The sequence below is a fragment of the Coregonus lavaretus genome (assembly GCF_964263955.1).
Source record: "Coregonus lavaretus genome assembly, chromosome: 11".
Lineage (NCBI taxonomy): Eukaryota > Metazoa > Chordata > Actinopteri > Salmoniformes > Salmonidae > Coregonus > Coregonus lavaretus.
The window spans coordinates 3,806,164-3,825,476 of NC_139998.1; positions in this window are offsets into that span (position 1 = coordinate 3,806,164).

The window sequence follows — 19,313 nt, forward strand, 5'->3', positions numbered from 1 at the left end:
GTTTTTTTTTTCATTTCACTTTCGAGTCTCATAGGTTTCCATTCTGGTGTTGCCGAGGTGGTGCGCTCAGACCGGTGGCTCAAATGTGTCGAATCAGAGTGCCGGAGGGGAGCAACGGGAGGAGACGTGACAATAAGGCTGTAACGTAACAAAATATGCGAAAAGTCAAGGGGTCTGAATACTTTCCGAAGGCGCTGTACTGTGTAGGACCAGGACCCAGAAAGATATGTTCCTGTTGTGGTTTTATATATTAATTATTTGGCTGTCTACTTCATGGTGTAAGGTTGGAGCCATGTTCTGTTTTATAGCATTTCTGCTCAGCCAGCCCTTTGCCTGTATACCACTGCTAGCTATCCATAAATCAGTGCGGAAGACAGGTAGGAGTTGTCAGTAAGGTGGGGAACGTGACAAGGAAGGGCTGTGGTAAGGAAGATTTTCAATGTGCATATGGAAAATAAACTGGGAACCTGAACTTGAAGTACATTTCCATGGTTAGGTTAGCCTTGTGTTGTGCTAAAGTAATCTCTGCTCAGCCAGCCCTGTCAGCCTTGGCCTGAATACCTCGTTCAGCCATCTATCAGCGAGAGTGTGGTGTGTTGGGGTGGGGGACAGGGAGAATGACAGGGGCAGGACATTGAGGAGCCCACTGCTCCATGCTCCAAGAATCATATAGAAGGCCTTGGTTGGGACTGACAATCAGAGGGATTCATCTAGGTTTGCTGCAGTTCCATTATGACATACGCCCATGCCTTGGTAAGAACCAATCAAATGAGGTTTGTAAATATGTAATAATATGCAAACTATCATGCCTCTGCAGCTCTGAACTCTGATTTTGGCTATATACTTCCCCCACCATTGTCTCTCCCTACTACCACCTTTATGTGACCCCCATCATCATCAAACTGCCTTGGGCCATTACTGGGCAAAAACTGGTTATTTTCACATTATTTCAACAAAAAACGTCAATGTGATGACGTTGAATCAACATGGAAAACTGAATGGATTTGAAAAAAGTAATCAACGGAATTCTGTCTTTTTTTACCCAACTTTTAGCCTAAGTCCAATGACATGGTGACATTTTTAGTTGATTTCACATTGAATTCACTTTAGTTGACAACTCAACCAAATGTAAATCAAAACTAGATGTTGAACTGACGCCTGTGCCCAGTGGGCACTGTGATAATAAAACAATGTGGTTTTAAAGGCAGATCTATGTCACGAACACTTGGAGGTCACATAATATAATCGATTGGTACAGTGGACACCAGGCAACAAAGCAAACGCACCAACAAGCCCCAGAAAATATCAGATCAACAATGCTCTTCGAGCTAAGAATGCCCCATACTTCTAGGAGATAGCTAGTATATGGAACATAGTTGAAATTATACAAAAATGTCTGGTGGATGTTCATCAGTCTTAAATAAGACCATTTCCAGTTGAGAAGAAACTCTAAAATGGCAGATGGCTGCAATAGTAACAGTAGCAAGCAGGTGTTTTAAATGTCTGCTTCATATGATGTGTTGCAGCTGCAATATGCAGAATGTATAGCCTGCAGGCCTGCAGCTCTGGACAGATATATAACTAACAGCCTGCTAGAGCGCTGTCGAGATGGAGAGGAGCACAAGGTTACAATGAGGAGGAGGAGGAGGAAACAGAACCAGCTAGCCAGAGCTAATGAAACCGAGAGAAAGAGAGAAATAGTGAAATACACTAGGCTACTACAACAACAGGAGGGTATACATTCATAACCATACAATGAGGAGGCGGAGGAGGAGGAAACAGATCTGGCTAGAGCCAGAGCTAATGAAACAGAGAGAGAGAGGAGAGATGATAGTAGTGAAATAACTCAACATTACAACAACAAGATGGTAACATCCATAGTCATAAGAGAGCAGGAGGTTCAAATGAGGAGGAGGAGGAAGAGGAAGGGAAGGAGAAACATAACCAGTCCAAGCTAATGAAACTGAGAGAGAGAGATAGTGATAGTGAAATACCTCTACATTACAACAGGAGGCTATCCTAACCATATCTCACAAAGGTTACCCTCCTCTGTTTTAATTCAAACACCATTTGGCCTCCATGTCTGTCCGGGATGAAGTCCTAATAAGGAATAGGTTTTTCCCACTTTGGGGGGTTGGATGAGGTCGTTAAAGGAAAGGTTCACAGATTTTGAATGTTATATTGTTTTTATGCATCTCTGAGTGATGTTCTATCGATTCCCTGGGTCATTTCATGTTTTCATGTGTATCTGAGATATTGGCATTCAAGCAGGCAGAAATCCGGCCAGTATGACATAGCACCGTGATAAAGTCGCTCTCACTACACTGGAAGTTAATAGCAATATGACTTTTAGATTGCGAAAACATCTATCATGCATGTCAGATTTTGATACTGGCCAATGTCATAACTCAGGAGAATGTCTTCTCTCGAATGAGCCATTGATCATATCTTTGCAATATTCCTACCTCGAGAAATTTGTAATTTAACGGAGGGTCTAGCACATTTTTCCTATTTGTCTGCCTCTTTAGTCCATGGTGCCGTTGCCAGGGATATTATAGAAAGGAGATAGGAATCCAATTAATGAAGGAACGTATAACGCCCCACCCAGCAGACTGTCGACCAATCGCTAATGTTGGGTTTTTGAGCTAGCGCCCAATATACTCCCATTCACACCTTGAAGGAGAGCGCTCCTTGTCCCAGAATCACCCAGAATGCACCGCACGGCCCCTTGACGTAGCATGGGGAACGTTTCCCATCTCCTCAAAAGTATATCTGCCATTGGGAATGTTTGACGTGAGGCACGTCAATCTGCAGGTTGAACGTGGTGCGATTGTAGACTCCTAAATTGATAGTGCAGTTTGTTTAGGCGATTTTACAGCTAACTAGCTACGTTACATGCTGATATTGTCTTTGGTATTATTGTGTGTAGCTATGTTTGCTAGCTAGCCAGCCAGCCAGCCCATAGAGAGAGCATTGCATTGTGGATTTTGTAGTCGACTTGAGCTGCAACAGATTTCCACAACGATTTTCCATGTTGCTACCAACCTCATTATGACGCCAAAATGAAACATTTGTTCACAGAAAATATTGCTCTCACATATTAGTGTTATTTAACACTGTAAATTAAAGGAATGAGTGGTTTTGGGTGGATTTTTCCTTTAAGAGCGTGACCCGATGACCTCGTCGCTCATTGGAGGTGAGGCTGGAGATGGTCCTCATCCCTAAGCATCTATCTCCTGGACGGAGCGTATGGTGTATGGCTGCGTCCCAAATGGCACCCTATTCTCTACGTAGTCCGTTACCTTTGACCAGGGTCCCTATGTAGAGAACAGGGTGCCATTTGGGACGGAGCGGACTGGGCCTCTCGTCACACCACCGCTAACCGATTACACCATCCCAAATGTGTCATGAAAGTCATTAATGGGTTAATGAGCACACGCCTTGTCCTGAGAGCGACAGGACATACTCCCTTCGCCCCCCTCCCCCCACCCTCCATCCGCTGCCCTCCCACCATCTTGACCCCCCCCCCCCCCCCCCCATCCTGATGGCTGGTGTGGGGAGGGGGGCGGGGATCTAATCCTGAATGCTGATTGGTTAAAACCGCATTCCAGCCGGTGTCTATTCCATAAGTTACCATCTATGATGTTAAAATGCCTATTTACTCTGTTCCATCTGATTGTGCAATCCACTGTCACATCAGCCTAGCAAGGCACTTTATAAACTTAATCTCCACTATAAAAAGTGTGGTCCTCTGTAGCTCACTTGGTAGAGCATGGCGCTTGTAACGCCAGGGTAGTGGGTTCGATCCCCGGGACCACCCATACGTAAAAATGTATGCACACATGACTGTAAGTCGCTTTGGATACAAGCGTCTGCTAAATGGCATATTATTATAAAAAGCATCTAGATATTATCTCACATTTCTTTTAGACTAACATTTCGTTTTCAACAGCGGAGATTTGTATAAACCTTGCTGTCTGTCACTCTGACATTTGCAACATTGTTTCAATATTCACATTCGATCTCCAGCTGTCCCATAGTAATGAACGTGTCAGGAGTCAGGACGAGACAGACAGGCAGCGTTTCTCAAACAGTCTAAATCATGAATCAGCTATCATATTTTTGGGGGATATACAGTGCATTCGGAAAGCATTCAGACCCCTTGACTTTTTTTACGTTACAGCCTTATTCTAAAATAAAACATTTTCCTCATAAATCTACACACAATATCCCATAATGATGAAGCAAAAACAGTTTTAATTTTTATTTTTGCAAATGTATTTAAAAAAAAAAAAAAACGTATTTACATAAATATTCAGACCCTTTGTTATGAGACTCGAAATTGAGCTCCGGTGCATCCTGTTTCCATTGATCATCCTTGAGATGTTTCTAGAACTTGATTGGAGTCCACTTGCGGTAAATTCAATTGATTGGACATGATTTGGAAAGGCACACACCTGTCTATTTAAGGTCTCACAGCTGACAGTGCATGTCAGAGCAAAAACCAAGCCATGAGGTCGAAGGAATTTTTCCGTAGAGCTCCGGGACAGGATTGTGTCGAGGCACAGAACTGGGGAATGGTACCAAAATATTTCTGCAGCATTGAAGGTCCCCAAGAACACAGTGGCCTCCATCATTCTTAAATGGAAGAAGCTTGGAACCACCAAGACTCTTCCTAGAGCTGGCCGCCCGGCCAAACTGAGCAATTGGGGGACAAGGGCCTAGGTCAGGGAGGTGACCAAAAACCTGACGGAGCGGAGTGGAGATGGGAGAACCTTCCAGAAGGACAACCATCTTTGCAGCACTCCACCAATCAGGCCTTTATGGTAGAGTGGTCAGACGGAAGCCACTCCTCAGTAAAAGGCACATGACAGTCCGCTTGGAGTTTGCCAAAAGGCACCTAAAGATTCTTAGACGATGAGAAACAAGATTTTCTGGTCTGATGAAACAAAGATTGAACTCTTGGCCTGAATACCAAGCGTCATATCTGGAGGAAACCTGCCACCATCCCTACAGTGAAGCATGATGGTGGCAGCATCATGCTGTTGGGATGTTTTTCAGCGATAGGGACAAGATCGAGGGAAAGAAGAACGGAGCAAAGTACAGAGAGATCCTTGATGAAAACCTGCTCCAGAGCGAATGTTCACCTTCCAACAGGACAACGACCCTAAGCACACAGCCAAGACAATGCAAGAGTGGCTTCGGGACAAGTCTTTGAATGTCCTTGAGTGGCCCAGCCAGAGCCCGGACTTGAACCCGATCAAACTTCTCTGGAGTAACCTGAAAATAGCTGCACAGCGATGCTGCCCATCCAGCCTGACAGAGCTTGAGAGGATCTGCAGAGAAGAATGGGAGAAACTCCCCAAATACAGGTGTGCCAAGTTTGTAGCATCATACAAAAGAACACTCGAGGCTGTAACTGCTGCCAAAGGTGCTTCAACAAAGTACTGAGTAAAGGGTCTGAATACTTACGTAAATTTGATATTTCAGTTTTTTATTTTTGATACATTTGCAAACATTTCTAAAAAGCTGTTTTTTGCTTAATCATTATGGGGTATTGTCTGTAGATTGATAAGGGAAAAAAACGATTTAATCCATTTTAGAATAAGGCTATAATGTAACAAAATGTGGAAAAAGTCAAGGTGTCTGAATACTTTACGAATGCACTGTATATAAAGAAATGTCAATTTAAAAAAAGGTAAAACAAAACGAAGTGCAGCTAGCTTGCAGTCTTTCTAGCTTCAGTTTGAACTGATTGTGTTAGTTGTGTTTTTGGATAGCTCCTCCGAGCAACCGTGTCCTGACGAGTGAGCACATTTTCTATGCCAGGCGAAATGGCGCTTCATTAGCTCATTGTTATGGATGTATCCAAATAAATGTCACTAGTAAACAGCTTAAACAAATGCAAATGTGGCTACTTTGCTGTTATTCTGGCTGCAATTTTTGACATGAGTTAGCCGTAGTTGGCTAGCTAGCAAGCAAGGGATAAGAACGTTGCCAGCCACTATGGCAATGGAACATTTAGGATGAACGACTGGGTCGCGTCCATAGATACAGAACAAAAAGACTGAATGATTTGACCCTAGATTTGTGTCGGGACTATATCTTGTGGAAGGATGAAATAGTATGAATAAATTAATTAAAATAACGTTTTTTATTGAAAATATGTCAATCATTATTTGAATATGTTGGTCACACGTTGTATTAAAGTGATAATGCCCCCAAAGCCTTTGTTTGGATAATATATTGCACGTTTTGCTCGACTTCGTCTCGGGCCTAACAACACCCGTCCCAATATATCCTCCAAACACCAGCTTCTCGGGCATTATCACTTAACTGAATGGGAGAGGAGGGGAGGAAATGGGAGAGGTGGAGGAAGGGGGGTGGAAAGTAGATCCCTCAGCACCAGCCTTCTCCACCTTCCTCAGATGCATAATTCAGTTTGTCTCTTGAGCTACTCGGCTTCTCATCACCTCCAACCATGCTGCTGCTGCCCAGATAATAGAACAGAGGTCTCTCTCTCTCTCTCTCTCTCTCTCTCTCTCTCTCTCTCTCTCTCTCGCTCTCTCTCTCTCTCTCTCTCTCTCTCTCTCTCTCTCTCTCTCTCTCTCTCTCTCTCTCTCCCTCTCTCTCTCTCTCCCCAATAACATTTGCTTTATTGGCATGACGTAACAATGTACATATTGCCAAAGCTTACTTTGGATATTTACAATATTAACATAATTAAAATAGTAATAATCGATATTGTCAACGGGACAACAGTAACAACAATAACAAAGGTCAACTGAACAATAACAATACAAAGGACATGTGCAGGTTGGTTGGTCTGTCAGACACTGTCCCTCATCTTATGGCAGGCAGCAATGTAGTGCGCTGCCAACCCACAGCTCTCTGCGTCCTCCCCCAACAGGACGGGTAGCCTATTCTCATCAGAGAGGTCTTTGAAACCGGTTTCAAATTTTGGGAAATGACACACTAATTGTTTTATATTTTTTACATTTTGTCAGGAAATGCAGCTCTGTCTCAGGTTCTGCTGTGGTGCAGTGGTTGCACAGCCTTTCCTCTACTTCTCATTTTACATTTACATTTTAGTCATTTAGCAGACGCTCTTATCCAGAGCGACTTACAGTTAGTGAGTGCATACATTATTTTTTACACTGGCCCCCCGTGGGAATTGAACCCACAACCCTGGCGTTGCAAACGCCATGCTCTACCAACTGAGCTACATCCCTGCCGGCCATTCCCTCCCCATACCCTGGACGACACTGGGCCAATTGTGCGCTGCCCCATGGGTCTCCCGGTCGCGGCCAGCTACGACAGTGGCAAGGCTGTGCTCACTGAGCCTAAGGTTTTGATCAGTAACCATGGTCAAATAGTTAGCCACGGTGTACTGTCGATTTAGGGCCAGATAGCACTGCATTTTACTTTGTGCTTGTGCTTGTGTTTCCCAATAAGCAATGTAGTTTTGACTGTGTTGTAATTTGGCTTATTCTGATTGATTGGATGTTCTGGTCCTGAGGCGTCAGTGTGTTAGTAGAACAGGTTTGTGAACTCAGCCCCAAGACCAGCTGGATGAGGGGACTCATTTCTTTGTTCAGCATTGCAGGGCTTGGTAATGATATGAGAGGGGGTCACTGTATTTTAGATGTTTCCAAAACTTAATTGCTTTTTTTTTAGTTTTTATTATTAGTGGATATTGGCATAATTCTGCCCTGCATGCATTGTTTGTAGTTTTCCTCTGGACATGTAGGAGAATCTTACAGAACTCTGCATGCAGGGTTTCAATGGAGTGTTTGTCCCATTTGGTGAAATCTTATTTTGCAAGTGGACCCCACACCTCGCTGCCATGAAGTGCAATTGGTTCAAAGACACATTAAATTCGTTTTAGACACATTTTAATAGTTATTTCAATTTGAATTTGTTTTTTAATGGCGTAGAATGCCCTGCATGCTTTCTCTCTCAGTTCATTCACTGCATCATTAAGGTGTCCAGTTGAGCTTATTTGTAAACCTAAGTAATTGTAGTGTGTGTAGTACTCTATATATTTTGTACCAATTGAGAACTTTGGTCTAGTTCCCTGAGATCTGAATCTTCTCTGGAAAATCATTATTTTAGTCTTTTTGGGGTTTACTGCCAGGGCCCAGGTCTGGTGGTACTGCTCTTGCAGGTCCAGGCTCTGCTGTAGGCCATGTGCTGTGGGTGACAGCAGGCATAGGTCATCTGCGAAGAGCAGGCATTTAACCTCTGAATTGTGGAGACCAGGGGCTGAGGATTTTTCTAGAATAGTGGCCAATTCGTTGATGTAAATATTGAAGAGTGCAGGACTCAGATTGCAACCCTGGCGAAGGCCCCGCCCCTGGTTAAAGAATTCTGTTATTTTCTTGCCAATTTTTATGCTGCAAGTATTGCCAGTATACATTGATTTAATTATGTCATATGTTTTACCCCCTACACCACTTTCAATAACTTTGTAGAACAGTCCTGTATGCCAAATAGAATCAAATGCTTTTTGGAAGTCGATAAAGCAAGCATACATTTTGGTATTATTTTGGTGGACATGTTTATCTATCAGGGTGTGTAGGGTGTAAATATGATTGGTCGTGCAATGTTTTGGTATGAATCCAATTTGGCTTTTATTCAAGACATTGTGCTTATTAAGGAAGTTTAGAACTCTTACATTTATAATACTACAGAAAACCTTCCCCATGTTACTGTTCACACACATGCCTCTGTAATTGTTAGGGTCAAATTTGTCTCGGTTCTTAAAGATTGGGGTTATGAGTCCTTGATGCCAGATGTCAGGGAAATAACCTACACTCAGGATCAAATTAAACAGTTTTAATGTAGCCAATTGACATTTTGCACTAGTGAATTTGAGCATCTCGTTTAGGATGCCATCAGGTCCGCATGCTTTAAAAAATAATAATCTTATAGAGCTACTGGTCAGTAATTGGGGAGTCCAATGGATTTTGATTGTCCTTTATAGCTTTTTCTAATCCAGTCAACTTCTCAGGAATTTGGCATTGTTCTGCGTTTGTGTCAATTTGAACAGTGTTGTAGAGTGTTTTAAATTGGGTTGTCCACATGTCACCATTTTGTATCGCTAATTCCTCGTTTTGATTTTTGTTAGTTTTTTCCAATTTTGCAGAGTTGTTTCTGTTTATGGACTCCTCAATTAGTGTCAGCTGCTTGCTGTTCTACTGTGCTTTTTTGGTTCTGAGTGTACGTTTATAGAGTTCTAAAGTCTCACAGTAATGAAGGCGTAATTTTGGTTTGATAGTGTTCTAAGATTTTTCCTTATAATTTTACATCAACAAAAAAATTACTGCATCAAACCAGTTGTCTTTTTTGTTAAGTTTTTTAAATCAATTTCAGTTGTGCTTCTTTTGCCGTTTGCCTGAATATATAGTTGATGTTTTGTACTGTTAGATTAATGCCTTCTTTACTGTGAGTGAATGTGCTATCCAGAAAGTTATCTAAGAGTGTTTTGATATTTTGGTTACTGGTTGCTTTCTGGTATTCTTCTGTGCTGTTTTGGGCCCATCTGTATGAATTTCTGATGTTGTACAGCTTACTGTGCTGTGAATGTGTGGTTGTTTCCATGTCTGTTCTTTTGAGGAACAACATAATTTGGCTGTGATCAGACAGAGGTGTTAGTGGCTTGACGGTGAATGATCTGAGAGAGAAAGGGTAAATGTCTGTAATCATATAGTCTACTGTGCTGTGGCCAAGAGGGGAGCAATAGGTGAATCTCCCCAAAGATTCCCCCCGTAACCTACCACAGATCCCTTTCCGTTTTTGTTGATGGTGCTGTCACTGTTGTTTTTATGGGGGAGATTAAGACAGTTAGAAACAGTATGGACTGTAGTAAAGGGGGGGGGGGGGGGGGGGGGGGGGGATATACAGTTGAAGTCGGAAGTTTACATACATCTTAGCCAAATACATTTAAACTCAGATTCCTGACATTTAATCCTAGTAAAAATGCCCTGTTTTAGGTCAGTTAGGATCACCACTTTATTTTAAGAATGTGAAATGTCAGAATAATAGTAGAGAGAATGATTTATTTCAGCTTTTATTTATTTCATCACATTCCCAGTGGGTCAGAAGTTTACATACACTTAATTAGTATTTGGTAGCATTGCCTTTAAATTGTTTAACTTGGGTCAAACGTTTCGGGTAGCCTTCCACAAACTTCTCACAATAAATTGGGTGAATTTTGGCCCATTCCTCCTGACAGAGCTGGTGTAACTGAATCAGGTTTGTAGGCCTCCTTGCTCGCACACGCTTTTTCAGTTCTGCCCACAAATGTTCTATAGGATTGAGTCAGGCCACTCCAATACCTTGACTTTGTTGTCCTTAAGCCATTTTGCCACAACTTTGGAAGTATGCTTGGGATCATTGTCCATTTGGAAGACCCATTTGCGACCAAGCTTTAACTTCCTGACTGATGTCTTGAGATGTTGCTTCAATATATCCACATAATTTTCCTTCCTCATGATGCGATCTATTTTGTGAAGTGCACCAGTCCCTCCTGCAGCAAAGCACCACCACAGCATGATGCTGCCACCCCGGTGCTTCAAGGTTGGGATGGTGTTCTTCGGCTTTCAAGTCTCCCCTTTTTCCTCCATACATAACGATGGTCATTATGGCCAAACAGTTCTATTTTTGTTTCATCAGACCAGAGGACATTTCTCCAAAAAGTACAATCTTTGTCCCCATGTGCAGTTGCAAACCGTAGTCTGGCTTTTTTATGGCAGTTTTGGAGCAGTGTCTTCTTCCTTGCTGAGTGACCTTTCAGGTTATGTCAATATAGGACTTGTTTTACTGTAGATACTTTTGTACCTGTTTCCTCCAGCATCTTCACAAGGTTCTTTGCTGTTGTTCTGGGATTGATTTGCACTTTCCGCACCAAAGTATGTTCATTTCTAGGAGACAGAACGCGTCTCCTTCCTGAGCGGTATGATGGCTGCGTGGTCCCATGGTGTTTATACTTGCATACTATTGTTTGTACAGATGAACATGGTACCTTCAGGCATTTGGAAATTGCTCCCAAGGATGAACCAGACTTATGGAGGTCTACAATTTTTTTCTGAGTTCTTGGCTGATTTCTTTTGATTTTACCATGATGTCAAGCAAAGAGGCACTGATTTTGAAGGTTGGCCTTGAAATACATCCACTGGTACACCGCCAATTGACTCAAATGATGTCAATCAGCCTATCAGAAGCTTCTAAAGCCATGACATCATTTTCTGGAATTTTCCTAGCTCTTTAAAGGCACAGTCAACTTATTGACCCACTGGAATTGTGATACAGTGAATTATAAGTGAAATAATCTGTCTGTAAACAATTGTTGGAAAAATTACTTGTGTCATGCACAAAGTAGATGTCCTAACCGACTTGCCAAAACTATAGTTTGTTAACAAGATATTTGTGGAGTGGTTGAAAAATGAGTTTTAATGACTCCAACCTGTGTCTGTAAACTTCCGAATTCAACTGTATATTTTGCAAAGGAACACATATTTTTCTGTCAGTACAAGTTCTTTTTTTCAGTTTTAACCAAATGTGATATTTACCAATTTTGAGGGGATCAATTCGATTTTGTAGTTCGGATTTTAACCAAATGATCAACCCTCCAGAGTCTCTGCCTCTATTGACAGAGCTGTGTTTCTGTGACGGCACAATTACCTCTCTGTAGCCTGCGGGACAGTGAGTGACAATGTCTGCCTTACACCATGTCTCCTACAGAATGATGACGTCAACATCTTTAAGATTGAACTCCAGTGCTAAACTCTTCAGTCCAAAGGTTGATGAGTAACATGGTAACTGATAGTGATTTCATGTTGCAAAAAGAAAGAACAGCACAGTCAGAAATACAGTAACTACTAACTACTAAGTTGTTAAGAGTGAGAGAAACAGGATAACAGCAAACATTTGTTCTGTTATATATATATTCCTATTCATTGAACAAGTAAACTTTTAGCTTAGTGCAGATGTATTGGAGGAGCTGTTTAATCTCACTAAATCCTACAGGGTTCTCCTGCGTAGCTACGCTGGTCCTGCTGTTGGGCCTTGTGGAGGGGTGCCAGGTCTGGGCCGTGGGGCTGCCTCTCTGGTCTGGTAGAGGTGGTGGTCTGGTGCGGGGTAGCAGGCTGGGCCCTGTCCAGTCTGGCTAAGCCGATGGATGTGGTGATGCTCTGGTGGTGGGTGGGGCCTGTGGGGTGTGCTGGGTCTGGTGGGGCGTTGAGGGGGCCTGGGGCTCCTTGGTGGTGCAGTGGTCTGGTAGGGGTCTCTGAGTGGTCCTCTGTCCAGTGCGGCATGGGGTGTTTGTCTACCAAGTGCCACGTCCTTTAGAGACTTGGCAAACATCCCTACTGTCTGCTTCCTTGGGTGGGAGTGGTTGTGCAGATGCTCTGGGGTGATTGTTGGGAGGTGAGCAAGGTGCACGTTCGGGAGTAGGCCGCACCCTCTGGTGATGTCAGCATTGACTTTCTGTGTGGTATGGGGATGAAAGTCTTTGAAGGGCAGCAGAGTGGAGATGGTGATGTGGGAGTTGGGGAACCACTCAGAGGCCCTCTCTCTGCTACTCTGTTGACCAGGCTGCCTGCTCTCTCCTGCTCCTCTCGCAGGTTGTTGGTGCTGGTGTGAATAATAATGTGGCCTGGTTTGCCAAAGTCAGGCTGGGACAGGATGTGGAGTGCATCCTGCGTTTTGGGGCACCATATGTTGGACACCTTGTGGTGGGGGAAGAGTTGATCCTCTTGTTTGGATTTCCCATTTGAGTCAATGAGGATTGCCACCTCGGTGGGTTTTCCCAGAGTAGTGGGTTTACGGTGTGGGGCTGGGTTACACAGGGCCTGTGTACAAGTGGGGGTGTGTCAGGGTGGGGGCCAGAGAGCTTCTCTCTGTAGTAGGTGTCCCCGTGTGAGCCTCCTTGTTAAGTGTGGGTGAAGGTGGTGTTGTGTGCGCTCTCTCTCTCTCTCTCTCTCTCTCCTCTCTCTCTCTTCTCTCTCTCTCTCTCTCTCTCTCTCTCTCTCTCTCTCTCTCTCTCTCTCTCTCTCTCTCTCTCTCTCACTCTCTCTCTCTCTCTCTCTCTCTCTCTCTCTCTCTCTCTCTCTCTCTCTCTCTCTCTCTCTCTCTCTCTCTCTCTCTCTCTCAGTCACACAGTAGTTGTATAATTTATTCAGGTTGTTAAGGGGCTAGGCCCTAGATCCAGGGGATTGTAACCCAGCCCCTCAGCCCCAGTTGAAGGGGTTGGGAAGCATTTTTTGTCCTTATCAGGATTCAGAATTTGGCTGTGGAAGTGTGTTGGTTGCATCACTGTGCTGTTGGGTTGTTGTAACAGTGACACTGGAGTAGCCTTGTAGTTGACTCCCACTGGCAACAGTTTGGGTTGGTCTCTGTATACATGGCCCTTCACTGAACCTGTGTACTGCTCTGCTCTGCTCTGCTCTGTCTTGGCCTGAATAGGCAATGAAGTAAGGAAGCAAACTTATAGACACAGTTCAGCTCGTCTCTCTCACTGCTTAAAACGCTCAGATTTATTTCAGATCAGTCCGACAATAGCCTGGTCCCAGATCTGTTTGAACTGTCTTTCCACTCTTTTGGTCAATGCCAAACCATAGGAGTTAGCAAATGGCACAAACAGATCTGGGACCAGGGTAATGGAGTTAGGCTAAGCCCTCCTGAACCCAGCCCAGACTGAGTGCTTCAGAGGGAGCATGAAAAGGGGCATGGAGGGCATGGGGGTAGCTGGTTGGCATAAGCTCAGAACTGTAGACAGCGGGAGGCCCCGGGGGGGGGGGGGGTTCATAGACTCTTGTTTATCAGTGTTCTCTCAGGCTGAGGATGTGTCAATGAAACCTGGCATGGTACAGGTTCAGTTACGTCGCAAATGGCACCCTATTCCCTATAAATAGTACACTGCTTGACAGGGCCCATATGGCTCTGTAGGGAATAGGGTGCCATTTGGGATGCATGCCTAGACTGTGTTAGTAGTCTATACAGGAGTCTGTTGTTAGACTATATCCTGGGAATATGTCCTAGTACAGACACTAAGACCTGGTTTCCAGACAGATAAAGCTATCTACCTGCTCTTTGCTAATCAGCACAACTAACAAGTCAGTAGACCAAGGCACAATAAAGGAGAACATATTGAGAATGCTTTTCTACCCGGTATATGCTTAATCTGTGTCTGGGAAGCCAGTGTGTGGATTAGTTAGGCCTTCCACCCATCTAGTAGTCTGTGGAACACTCTTTCGGAGGCATGGCAGACTAGACAGCCCTGCCTGATAATAAGAGAACCTATGATTGGGGAAACAGTCAAGAAAGACAAAATACAGAAGCGAGAATGGGTTTAAGAGGGCTCCAGGGAGCTGGGATGAGAGCCATGAGATCACAGTGGAAGGAGGTGGGAAGTGGGCTGCATAGGAAGGATATATACCACCCACACAGAGACAGGCAATCACACACATCACACACACACACACACACACACAAGGTCATGCCTCATTAATCCATCACATCAACAAGCACCACCTCGCTCCCACCCTCCTCCTACGCTCATCCCCCTCTCCACCCCGCATTTGCTACTTGTCCTGCACGAGTGCATCAGATTTAGTACTTCTCTCACCGCTGCCACCCGCCAGGGGTTAGGCTCTGATGTACGAGGAGAGAGAGAAGGACGGGGAGAAAGATTCGAGCGAGTTAGATACAGAGAGAGAGACAGAGAGACAGAGAGCGAGAGAGACAGAAAGAGAGAGGAGACAGAAAGAGAGAGAGAGAGAGAGAGAGAGAGAGAGAGAGAGAGAGAGAGAGAGAGAGAGAGAGAGGAGAGAGAGAGAGAGAGAGAGAGAGAGAGAGAGAGAGAGAGAGAGAGAGAGAGAGAGAGAGAGAGAGAGAGAAAGAAAGGATAAAGAGAAGGTGAAAAAGACGAAGAGATGAGGGGTTGAGATTCCAGCATAATAATATCTCTTAGTAGCTACCTCCATTGGCTGTTGGAGTTTTACTCTAATTGCATCGTGCTTGCAGTGTGTGTGTGATAAGGTGGTGTTGAAGGAGTCAGGCAGCAGGAGGTAAATCACAGAAACAGGCTGTTAATCCGAAAAATACTGGTTTACGCAGAAATGCGTCAAACACACTCCAGGGCACAAAACAGGTGCACTGGAAAATACAAGGCACATGGGAAAAAGACTCCCGTCGATACCAAATACAAGAGCTCCACCGAGCAACTAACCTCCACAACAAACAATCACCCACAAGGACAAGGGGGCAGAGGGGAACACTTATATATAGACTAATTAGGGGAATAGAACCAAGTGTATGTCATTGACAAGACAATTGATATGATGATTGGGGTGGGCACTGGTTAGTACTCCGGTGACGACGAACGCCGAAGCCTGCCTGAACAAGGAGGGGAGGCAGCCTCGGGCGGAAGTCATGACAGTGTGTGTGTATGTCCTTATTCCATCAGTGTGCAACTGCCAGAGCGGGTAAATCAAGACAAACGAACTGCAGACTTGTATGGCCAAACATGAACCTGCACTCCATTCTGCTCCTGTAAAAGCACCCCTAGACACACAATCTCCGCTACCCAAGCACAAACATTACACACACTGTTTGTTTTACTATCCTTGTGGGGACCAAACAACTAATTCCAATTAATGTAGAATCAAGGTCACTGTGGCAAGATTAGAACAGCCAGTAAATGAGTTTAATTAGCTAAGTCGTTTAACGAGTGTCCACTAGTGACCAAATCCCACACACATACCGCTGCTACTCACTATAGTGTGGAGAGGAGTGTAGGATAGCTCTCTGTGTTGTACCCCGCCTGCCCGAGGAACCATAACTAGTGTGTAGATTCAGCTACATGCATGTATGCATAGTACTTTGATTTCCCTTTCCTGAGGTTTGTATGATTTGAATGATTTTCCTTTATGAAATCGACTATCATCTATGAAGGCTAATGGTAGAAAAGGTGAAGGGACTAAGCAAAAAAGTCAAGTAAACTGAAATGAAATACAACAACATAAGAAGGAACAGAGACAGAGGAGCATGAGTAGAATTCCAATCACCATAAAGAGAGACATTCCAGTTGGAGCCTATACACAGACGGAGCACACTGTTCACAGCTCCAGCTTTCTGATCAGGCAATCATCTAGCAGTGTAATTAGACATGAGTAACGAGCTCATCAGTAATTAACCTGATACACATGCTGATCTGGGAGAGAGAGAGCGGGGAGAGAGGGAGGGAGGGGGAGCGAGAGGATAGCGAGAGAGAGAAATGAAAGAGGGAGGGAGAGAGAAAGAGGAGGGAGAGAGAAAGAGGGGGGAGGAGAGGGAAGAGGGGGGGAAGGCGGAGGGAGAGGGAAGAGGGGGGAAGAGGGAGGGAGAGGGAAGAGGGAAGAGGGGGAAGAGGGAGGGACGAGGGCGGGAGAAAAGAGGGAGGGAGAGGGCGGGAGAAAAGAGGGAGGGAGATGGAGGGAGAGGGAGGGAGAAAAGAGGGAGGGAGAGGGAGGGGAGAAAAGAGGGAGAGAGATGGAGGGAGAGGGAGGGAGGAGAAAGAGGGAGGGAGAGGGAGGGAGAAAAGAGGGAGAGAGGGTGGGAGAAAATAGGGAGAGAGGGTGGGGAAGAGAGAGAGAGAGAATGAGACAGAGAGAAAGAGGGTTAGAGAGGGAGAGAGAGAGAAGAGGGAGGGAGAGAGAGAAGAGGGAGGGGAGAGAGAGAAGAGGGAGGGGGGAGAGAGAGAAAGGAGGAGAAAGTGAAGGAGAAAGAGGAGAAAGACTTAATTTGTTTGGGGCAGTGTGGAAACTCATGCAAATAGACAGTAATTCCAATTAGAGGCGGCTGGAAGAGAAAATCATCTGATCTAACAGCGGGTTAATGGTCATGATGATGGGCGGCGAGCGAGAGAGAGAGAGAGAGAGAGAGAGAGAGAGAGAGAGAGAGGAGAGAGAGAGAGGAGAGAGAGAGAGAGAGAGAGAGAGAGATGAGAGAGAGAGAGAGAGAGAGAGGAGAGAGAGAGAGAAGGAGCAGTCGCCACAGGGCAGGGGCCTGGGTCAGACCCTTCTTCCACCACCATCTCATCCCTCCATCCCTCCATCTCACCCTCACCATCGTTTCCACCAGGCAATTTAACAAGCTATTAGCTATGCCATCTCATCTTGACGTCACAGAAGGGTATTTGGCCTGGTGTATTTAGCAGGTCAGGGAGAGATCAACAGTAATTATGACACGAATCAACAAACAAATAAACCATAAATAAATCCTAATGTCCATAAACATAGTGGTAGAAGACAGGGTAAGTGTAATATAGCAAAATGTGCGTGGTGGTACACAGACACAAATATGTTAGCATAGTGACACAGTTATAACTGGCACACAGCAAGAATCGACTTTCACAGTGGTGTAAAAACACACAAAGCCATGTCACAGCGGGAGAAATCGATTTTCTCTACTCAGGTCTACTGAGCTGAGAGGCTAGAGATGCTTCCCTCAGGGGGAGAGCTGTGAGAATAACTATGAGAGCAGGAGAGAGAGAGATAATTAAAGACGGATAGAGAGTGTTAGAGAGAATGTTAGAGAGAGCGTGTAAGTAGGAGAAAGAGAGAGAAAGCATGTAAAAGAGAGTTGGAGAAATTGAGTGTAAGAGGGAGAGGATGGGACAGAAAGCTTGACAGTGATTGAGAATAGAATCGTGTATAAACAGAGTGTAAAATCAGTCGAAACACCAGCAACAATAGGACAAGAAAAGGCAAGGATACTATAGGATGGTGAAAAGTTGGACAGATGTCTAAGGAGATATACACTGAGTGTACAAACATTAGGAACACCTTCCTACTATTGAGTTGCACCCCCTTTTGCCCTCAGAACAGCCTCAATTCGCTGTGGCATGGTGCCGAAAGAATTCCACAGGGATGCCGGCCCATGTTGACTCCAGCAGCATACCACCCTAGTCAGCAGCATACCTCCCTGCATCCCACTGCTGGCTTGCCTCTGAAGCTAAACATGGTTGGTCCTGGTCAGTCCCTTGATGGGAGACCAGATGCTGCTGGAAGTGGTGTTGGAGGGCCAGTATGAGGCACTGTTTCCTCTGGTCTAAAAAACACATCCTAATGCCCCAGAGCAGTGATTGGGGACATTGCCCTGTGTAGGGTGCCATCTTTCGTATGGGACATTAAACGGGTGTCCAGACTCTCTGTGGTCACTGAAGAGCCCATGGCACTTATCGTAAAAGTAGGGATGTTAACCCTGGTGTCCTGGCTAGATTCCCAATCTGGCCCTCATACCATCATGGCCACCTAATAATACCAGGCTTCCAATTGGCTCATCTCTCTCCCCTGTAACTATTCCCGAGGTCTTTGCTGTAAATGGGAATGTGATCTCAGTCAACTTACCTGGTTAAATAAAAAAACTCCAATGCTTCCCACAGTCGTGTCAAGTTGGCTGGATGTCCTTTGGGTGGTCGACCATTCTTGATACACACTGGAAACTGTTCAGCGTGAAAACCCCATCAGCGTTGCAGTTCTTGATACACTCAAACCGGTACACTTGGCACCTACTACGATACCCTGTTCAAAGGCACAAAAAAAATGTTTCTTGCCCATTCACCCTCTGAATGGCACACATACATAATCCATGTCTCAATGCCCTCTGACGAACCATCAAACAGGCAAAGAGTCAATACAGGACTAAGATTGAATCGTACTACACCGGCTCTGACGCTCGTCGGATGTGGCAGGGCTTGAAAACTATTACAGACTACAAAGGGAAGCACACCCGTGAGCTGCCCAGTGACACAAGACTTCCAGACGAGCTAAACCACTTCTATGCTCGCTTCGAGGCAAGCAACACTGAAGCATGCATGAGAGCACCAGCTGTTCCGGATGACTGTGTGATCACACTCTCCATAGCCGATGTGAGCAAGACCTTTAAACAGGTCAATATTCACTAGGCCGCAGGGCCAGATGGATTACCAGGACGTGTACTCAGAGCATGCGCAGACCAACTGGCAAGTATCTTCACTGACATTTTCAAACTCTCCCTGACTGAGTCTGTAATACCAATATGTTTCAAGCAGACCCCCATAGTCCCCATGCCCAAGGACTCTAAGATAACCTGCCTAAATGACTACCGACCCGTAGCACTGACGTCTGTAGCCATGAAGTGCTTTGAAAGCCTGGTCATGGCTCACATCAACACCATTATCCCAGAAACCCTAGACCCACTCCAATTTGCATACCACCCCAACAGATCCACAGATGATGCAATCTCTATTGCACTCCACACTGCCCTTTCCCACCTGGACAAGAGGAACA